Below are 9,136 nucleotides of genomic sequence, written 5' to 3' on the forward strand. Positions count from 1 at the left end.
TAAAGGAATAAGATATACTGTTATGAGGAGGGATCTCGTGTGTCTTTTGATCAATTAAGAAATAAATTATGAAATAGTTAATGGGACTTTATTTTCTCTAGCTAAGATCATTCCTAAGATGGGGGCCAAACATGGCCCTACCTGAAATTAGTGAAATGGAATGCATGATTTGGCTGGGGAATGCACCTAAATTTATAACTAAGATGTACTATGCTCTCCAGAATTAAACTGCAAAACAAGGTTTACAGAGATCGAGAGAGATAGGTGTCTGGTCTAGGTGTTGCAATAAAGGAAAGATGTTGGTCTGATTGGTGTTTGGATAGAACGACATCAATTTAAATGAACGTTACAGATCAGTGCAATATAATTTCCTACACCAATTATATTTCACACCATAGAGGTTGCATAAACCAAAATCTGAAATATTGGAGATGTGTTTAGGAATGTTTTTATATGCTACAAGGTGAGACCTTTCTGGCAAGATATTACTGAAATATTAACAAGGATAACAGGGGTGACCTCCGTGGGCAACCTAGAGCTTTATCTTTTGGGTAACTTTACTGAAATAAGTAATAAACTAACTAAATGTTACTTGCTAAAATAGCCTTAGCAGCAGCTAAGAAATGTATTGCAATAACTTGGAAACCTGACTCCCCCCCTACATATAGCACGATGGACTGCTGAGATTAATAGTTGCATACCTATAAAATAAAAAACATAAAACTTAAAGAACAAATATGACATATTTATCAAGATATGGCAGCCATATCTGGATCATATAGGGGCCCAATTATCATTATATTCATAAGTATAATAATAAAAAGGACAATAATAGATGCTGCTGTAGTATAAATGCAAGTGATTTCTCTAAAGAATTTTTTTATGGTTAACATCAATCTGAGCCCAGACGGTGAGTGGATTTATATTGTGGAAAGGGGGGCAGATTTGTTTTATTTGTAAGAAAATCTATTTATTTATTTATATATATATATATTTTTGTGTGTATGCTTTGATATTGGAGGACTTACTATGTATATTTATGGAAAAAATTTAAAATATTAAAAAAAGGGATACTCCACTTTAAGTGCAGGGTGCTGTCAAGCCAGCTGGAATCTGAATATCTCTGTCCCAGACTCTTGTCTGCTCCTTCTACCACCCTATCAAGTTTTGGGGGGTGGAGATTGGGTGGGGAAGTGCATGGGACAGTATGAATATATTCTTTATATGTAGCATGTTCTTCCTGCTGGTATCATGTTTGGTTCCTGAAGACTTCATTATCACATTACTGATTTGTTATTTACAGTAAAACCCCTGATATCCAATGGGGTTTGGTAGATGCTGGGTAAGTGAGTTTTCTGGTGGCTTGAAATCATGTGTTGCGTGATTGAGCTACAGCGACAATTTTAAACTTCTGTATTATTTACCTATTTATTTTCTGCAATTTTTTTTTGCCAGTTGCTTGAGGCTGTTGGTTCCAGATAATTGGGGTTTTACAGTATTAAATCTATCATTCCTGTTTGTAATGCCTTAATCTGCTACTTTCTAAACACTTTCTTATGCTTGTTAGCATTGTAATACTATGTTAGTGTATAGTCTCCACATGGCGCATTCCTGCTCTGATCTTCCTTGACCCCCTAGGAGTATTTCCTTTTTGTGAACTGCTTGATTATAGCAGAAGAGCTAAATAATGATTATTTACATTGAAAGTGTTTGTGCTGCTTTAGTGAGCCATGAAAAAGAATATATTACTTGTTGAGGAGCTATGTTAATAACACTTAATTAAACATTAGCAGATAAAAATGTTAGAAATTGGAGTTCTTCCATGCTTCTTTCAAACCCCTTGTAACAGAAACATAGCATTTGTTAGAACTGTATTAAAGACGTTAGAACCAAATTTGAATGTTAAAATACTACATTCAGGACTTGGACTTACGAAGTTTAAAACTAAACATTTTGTGATGCAAGGTCCCATTTTGAGTTCCTTCATTTCTGAGCTGATTGGCTGTTGTTCGTGAATAGAATTTGGTCTGCACAAATGGTTGTCTGAGAATCCCTTGTTACAGGGTTGTTAAGGACATTGGTCAAAAACAGTATCTAATAATTAGAATTAGTAGCAGTAAAAGTTGGATGCAAGAGTGTATATTCTATGGGGTATGAAGTGATACGAGTGATTTTTTTTGCAGGCAAAATGCAGAAAGAATTAAGAATTACACAGACAGGGAGAGTTAAATGGCAAAGGCAGGATGATTTCCTGAAATAACAGAATCTAACTGATAAGCATGTGCCCATTCACCAAAGGTGGAATAGAACAATCTCTTATTCTGGGGAATTTTGTTGGGAAATGTTTGAAGAGCCGTGAATATTTGTATCATCAGGCTTTGAACTGTTATGTAAAAAGGCAAAAGAGCATTCAAAGTTGCAGTATATTTGTATTTATTTACTTACTTCTAAGGGTCTATTTATTTATTTATCGATAGCTACCTATTTATTTATTTAATTTTATGGGTTGATTTTGAAAGTTGGGTGGGGGCCTGGTGCGCAGGTGCATGATGTTGGTCAGGCGGTAGAATTTAAAAAGGGAAGGACAGCTTGGTGAGGAGCTTTCAGCCAGGTGAGTGGTGACTGATTATTGTGGGAGGGATTAATTGGGTAATTAAGAAAATTAGCAGGAACCAATAAAAAGGAGGGCTTGTTAAAGGAGAGGCCCAATGAGTGAGTGGTTAGTGAAGGAGTGGGACTTTCAGCCTTTGGTGAGCTGAGGCTGAGCCTACTGCAAAGAAAGGTAAGGCTAGAGTGATTTAAGAGCTTTAATGACTTGTAGGTAATGGAGACTGCCAGGGCAGTTGTGCGCTCTGGTTGTGGGATGTGGGAAATCTGGAACATAACACTTGTCCTTGATAACTACACCTGCAGGCGGTGCATTCAGCTACAGCTCCTAATAGCCTGAGTTGGGCAACTGAAGCAAGAGATGGACGAACTGCGGATCTTTGGGGAGGCAGACAGAAGTATGCAGTCACTCCTAAATTTCAGGAGGCAGGTAGACTGAGAGGGAAAGGAAAGACTCAGACAGTGCAGGATTCCCCTGAGGCCATTCAAGTCAACAACAGGTTTACCTTTTTGGATACTGTTGATGGAGATGAGTGTCCAGGGACAAGTCGAGGTGTTGCTGTTTCTGGTACAGAGGCTGGCCCCTGGCTCAGAAGGGGAAGGAGAGAAGAGCGACAGTGATTGGGGACTCTTTGATTAGACATATGGATAGGGATTTCTGTGCCCAAGATTGAGGCTCCCAGCTGGTGTGTTCCATCCCAGGTGGCAGGGTCAGGACCATTGCTGATTGAGTTCACAGCATTATGGTGGGGGAAGGAGAGTGGTCCACGTGGGGACTAATAACATAGAGAGGAGTAGGGATGAAGTCTTAAAAAGAAAACACAGGGAGGGAAGGAGGAAACCAGGGTGTAATGGTAGACAGAGTTAAAATTGGAAATGAGTCCAAACTGATGTGCACAAAAAAGAGACAAACAAAGGAAAAGACCAGATAATTTGGTGAACAATAGAACTACGGAGAAATCAGATACCAGTCTCAGGGTATTGCACGTTAATGCACAGAGTATTTGGAATAAGGGAGATGACCATCTGATTGTGCAGATGTAAATGGAAATGTATGACATTGTGGCCATCACTGAAACATGGCTGAATGAGGGATGTGATTGGGAACTGAATGTACAGGGCTACACCTTCTATAGAAAAGATAGGCAGGTAGGTAGAGGGGGTGGTGTGGCCCTGATGATAAACAATAATATTAAATCACTTGAAAGAAGGGACATAGGGAGAAAAACTGGAATTTTTATGGCTTGAAATAAGAAATGGCAAGGGTAAAAAATATTACAGGCCCCCAAACACTAGCTGGGAAGTGGACTGCAAGAAGCAGCTGGAAATAGAAAAAGTGTGTCAGAAGGAGAATGTCAAGATAATTGTGGGAAATTTTAATAGGAAAAGGGATTGGGAATGTCAGAAAGGTGCAGGATCTCAGGAAAAAGTTTATAGAAGGCCTAAAGGATGGCTTTTTGGAACAGCTAGTTGATCAGCCCACCAGAGGATTGGCGGTTTTGGATTGTGTGATGTGTAATGAACTGGAGGTCATTAAGGATTTAAAGGTTGTGGAGCCCTTAGGAAGTAGTGATCACAAGATGAGAGAGTTCAGCTTCCAATTTGAAGGGGAAAAAAATGATATCAGGTGTGTCAATACTTCAGAAGAACAAAGGGATTTGCAGTGGTATGAGAGAGGAACTGAACCAAGTTGGCTGGAAAAGTAAGGTAGATGGGCGGGGGAGAAATGGTAGAACAGAATTGGTTGATATTTCTATGAGAAATAAAAGCACAGGATAGATATATTCCAAAGAAAAGGAAAATTATGAATGGTAAAATGATGCAGATGTTGCTGACAAGAGAGGTTAAAGCTAAAACAAAAGGGAAGGCATACAGGGTAGCAAAAATTACTGGAAAAGCAGAGGACTGGAAATTTTTAAAAACACAGACAAAAAAAGTCATTAGGAAAGAAAAGATGAATTATGAAAGGAAATTGGCAAATAACATACAAAAGGATACAGAGTTTCTTCAAATATATAAAAAGTAAAAGAGAGACAAGGGTAGATATAAGGCCGATTGAAAATTGAGATAGAGAAATTATAATAGTTTTCAAGGAGCTGGCAGAGGAACTAAATGGATATTTTGCACAGGACATTAGCAATATTCCTGATATTCAAAGGCCTCTGGGAATAGAATTAAGTACAGACAGGATGACGAGAGATAGTGCTTAGTAAGCTGAATGGTCTAAAAGTAGACAAGACTCCAGGACTGGATGAGGTGAACCCACGGGTTCTGAAGTAGGTGGTCTTGGAGATTGTAGAGGCATTGCAATTGATTTTCCAGAAGGACTAGAAGGTTGCAAATGTAGTTCTGCTGTTTAAGAAAGGAGGGAGGCAGGAAAAAAGAAATTATAGACCTACTAGTCTGACCTTGGTAGTTGGAAAGTTATTGGAATCGATCCTCAAGGAAGAGGTTATGGAATACTTCGAGGAGAATGGCATGAAATGTCCATGCTAGGATGGTTTTATGAAGGGAAGATCCTGCCTGACCAATATAATGGAACTTTTTGAGGAAATCTCAAGTAGGGAGAGGCTGTGGATGTAGTGTATTTGGATTTTAAAAAGGTCTTCAATAAGGTGCTGTATAAAAGGCTGCTTAATGAGATGAGAGCACAGGAATTACCAAAAAAAAATAGATTGAGTGGAGCTTTGGCTGATAGGCAGAAAGCAAAGGCTGGGAATAAAAGGATTGGTTTTGTGGCAAAGTTTGCAGATGACATGAAGAATATGAAGTATAGAAGAAATCAAAAGCTTACAGAGAGACTTGGACAGCTTGGGAGAATGGGTGAAGAAATGGCAGATGAGATATAATGTATAGAAATGAACGGTTGTACCTTTTGGTAGAGGAAAAAATGGTTGGATTATTATTTGGATGGGAGAAAATTCAAACCTCAGAAGTGCAAAGGGACTGGTGGGGGGGGGGGGGGGGGTCCATATGCAGGATAATCTGAAATTTGACCGCCAGGTTGGATCGGCAGTAAAAAGGCAAATGCTATGTTGGAATTTGTTTCAGAGAATTGTGAATAGGAATAAAGAGGTGTTGATGTGTCTCTGTGGGGCATTGGTGAGACCTCAGTTAGAGTATTGTATGCAGTTTTGGGCCCCATAATCTTAGAAAGAATATCGCAGGGTTAGAGAGGGTACAGAAGAAGTTTACAAGAATGATTCCAGGAATGAGAAGGATTACATATGAGGAACGCTTAGTGGTTCTTGAACTCTATTCATTAGAATATAGAAGAATGAGAGGGGATCTCATAGAAACATTTTGAATAATGAATGGGTTGGACAGAGTGGATGTAAATAAGATGTTTCCCCTGTTGGGTGATTCCAGGACAAGAGGGCACAGTCTTAGAATTTAAAAAAAAAAAGTACCAATTTATGACAGAGATGAGGAGAAATTTCTTTAGCCAGAGGGTAGTGGATTTGTGGAATTCATTGCCACATACAGCTGTGGAGGCAGGATCTTTGGGGGCAATTTAAAGAGGAAATTGATAGGTATCTAATTAGTCAGGGTATCAAGGGATAAGGGGACAAGGCTGGAACTTGGAACTAGATGTGAGAACAGTTTAGCTCAGGGAGGTTTCACAGAGCAGACTTGATGGGCTGAATGGCCTGCTTCTGTTCCTTTTCCATGTGATCTTTTACTAAAAAGTTACAAGCATTAAGAATGAATTTTAATTGATTGTGACCTTGGGATGGTGCCATACTGCAAGGTTATTTGCTCGTAAGTAGATTTTATGCAACCCTAGTGTAATCGAAGATGAGTCAAGCTTTTGTTCTGGACTGTGAATAGGACACCAGTGTTACTTGTAGTTTTGAGGTCTGAAACAAGAAAAACTGGTGCATAAGGTGATGGTGGTCCCTGGTGATCAATATTTCAAACATGGGCATCAACAAAATACAGAGTCATAAATCTTAGTTTGAATGTCTGGTTTAGTTTTCCTGAAGGGAATGTGATTGATGCCTTTATTTAAAAAAAATTGCAATAATTTTTTTTAACACATGCTTTAAGTTTCATTACATAAATGTGTCCTCTTGAGAGTGTCTGACATCACTTATACTGTTTAGATAAGTCTCTAAGGCCTTGTTTTGGAGACACCTTTCAACCTCTGTGTATTCATGTGCACAAGTATATTCAATATAGACATAGCTATCTAATAATCACTGTGAAACAACTTTACAAAGATGGGTGTATTTCTTCAGGTTAGTATTTCTCCTGAAACTTTGAATGTTCTTTCTCTTTATGTTTAATGGAACATTTCATAATTTTAAACTTCGATCTCCAAGGAACTTCTGCATCAGCTTATGCCTAGAGAAGAATGCGGCTTTGGATTTGGCCGTTGGTATTGGCACATCTACTGCTTGGCCACGGCAGATTATTCACCAAAGTACATCCTGGTTGAAATGTTGAGTTAGCGACAGATATGGAGGAGAATCAAAAGATGAGGTTAAAGTTTGCTCCCTGGAGAAGATTAAGCAAGTCAAATTCCAGCAGAATAACATTTCAAACCACTATGGTGCTCAAGCATGTCATAAATCAGAGATAAGCCTAAAAAATCTTTGAGGAATTGGAAGAAAAAAGTCCTAGTTCATTGAGCTCATTCTCCACCCTGGAAGTGACATCGTGCAGTGCTCTTTTTTGGACATCAAGATCCAAGAAAAGCAATAAAATGTTGAGGTTAATATTGCAAAGGGTAATGAATTTTTATTTGAAACATTTGTTGGCAAGATGTGAGCAATATGGCCAAGGCTCGTGGTGAAGATGGTGCTGAATCTCTTTGATTTACTGAGCTTTTTGCATTATTGCAGAGGTGTGGGGACTTCCAGCATTCTGTTCCCCATCAGAGTCTTGGCTGCAGTTTTAACTCTAACCAAACATGCATTTTGCCAAAGAGGGAATACAATGAAGGATCAACAGCCTGACTCCTGGGATGTTAAGGGAAGAACTAGAGACTGGTTTGGCTCTGCTTGTATCAGTTTGTTTTGAATGAAGAAGAGAAGAAATGCACCTTGAACATACAAATTCTGCCATGTCGTGAAGATGTCTCATCTGGTTGTGGGGAGAGACGGGTGGAGGAAGGGTGATCTTGGTCTTGTGATTACATGTTTAGATATTTGGGGGTAAGATGAGCAGAAATTTCTTGATTCAGAAGATGTAAACTTGTGAAGTTCACTACTACAGAATTAGTTGTACATTTATATTTAGTTATCAGAGAATGGGTTGAGAAGAAACAGCTTGTTGACTCTTGCGATATTTTTAATCTTTCAAATAATCCCTGGAAAAGTGTATTTCTGGATGCCCAGAGACTCTCACCATTCTAGATGTTTAGCTTGTAACTCTTTTCAAATTATAGCAGAAATGTATTAGTTTCAGTCCCCTTTCCATCCATTCATGTGTTTTAGCACCTGTGACAGGGTGGGACCATATCTCTAGTTATAACTGAATGAAGGGCTGTGTACTGCAGCAATGACAAAATATCAGATATTTTACATAGAAGTGTATCAACTGGAAGTCCACTTGTAAGGTTTGTACTCCAAAGGCACTTATTCCAGATTTTCAGAATGTTATCGTATCCAAATAATGTTAATGCTCTAGCTGAAGAACCCCCTTGAATTCTCTGAAAATACTCTGCAGAGGCTTCTGATCTGTGACAATCATACAGTTCCAACCATGTAGGCATTTGTGGAACTTTGTCACTTTATTTAACTATAGCAAAATATGTTTGTCCAGTTCACATCTTGTGAAGAGACTCTAATGTGAGGCCAATTTCTCATTTTCCTCCATTTGATGCGAAAGACCCATATCTTTTTTAATGAGGTACATTGCTGGACACTGGCAAAAGATCACTTGATCTTGTGAATAAGAAGCAGTGAATTTAGCAAAAAAATGCAGCTTTTTGTTAACATCCCATTCTAAAGGTTCCATTATTGTCAGATAATACTACATTTAGAATATAACGTACATGAAATTCTTTAACTTTGTCTACTATAAAGAAGACAATCACCACTTTACCAATCGCCCTCACAGAAATGCAGCCCCAGCAAAGGACAAACTCATGATGCCTCGTTTAAAAGACCAGTGCTCCAACCACTGAGCTATCAGAGCCTCTTGTGATGTGCTTTGTTTGCTGATATTTATTTGTGTAGAAGTCCATACATGACGCTTGATGATTAGAGGAATTGACTAATAGTTGAAGAGTGGTGTGTTGGTTTTTGACCTTGTTGAGTTGTTAGCCAATGATGTTTAGGCTTTATCCAGAAATAGGTGGAGTCTTTCAGCAATTGTGTTATAGCTAAGATTGCTTCTGAGTCAAAGGAATGGTTTTCATCATTCACTGGATCATACAGCATAGAAACAGGTCTGCAGGCCAAGCTTGAACAGAGTGCCCTCCAGCTTTAGTCCCATCTCTCTCCATTAGGCCAATTTTTATCCACTTGCTATCTGGCCTCCATTTCTGAATGCCCTAACCTTCCATACTGACCGAACAACA

This window comes from Narcine bancroftii, chromosome 4 (genome assembly GCF_036971445.1).
Source record: "Narcine bancroftii isolate sNarBan1 chromosome 4, sNarBan1.hap1, whole genome shotgun sequence".
Classification (NCBI taxonomy): domain Eukaryota; kingdom Metazoa; phylum Chordata; class Chondrichthyes; order Torpediniformes; family Narcinidae; genus Narcine; species Narcine bancroftii.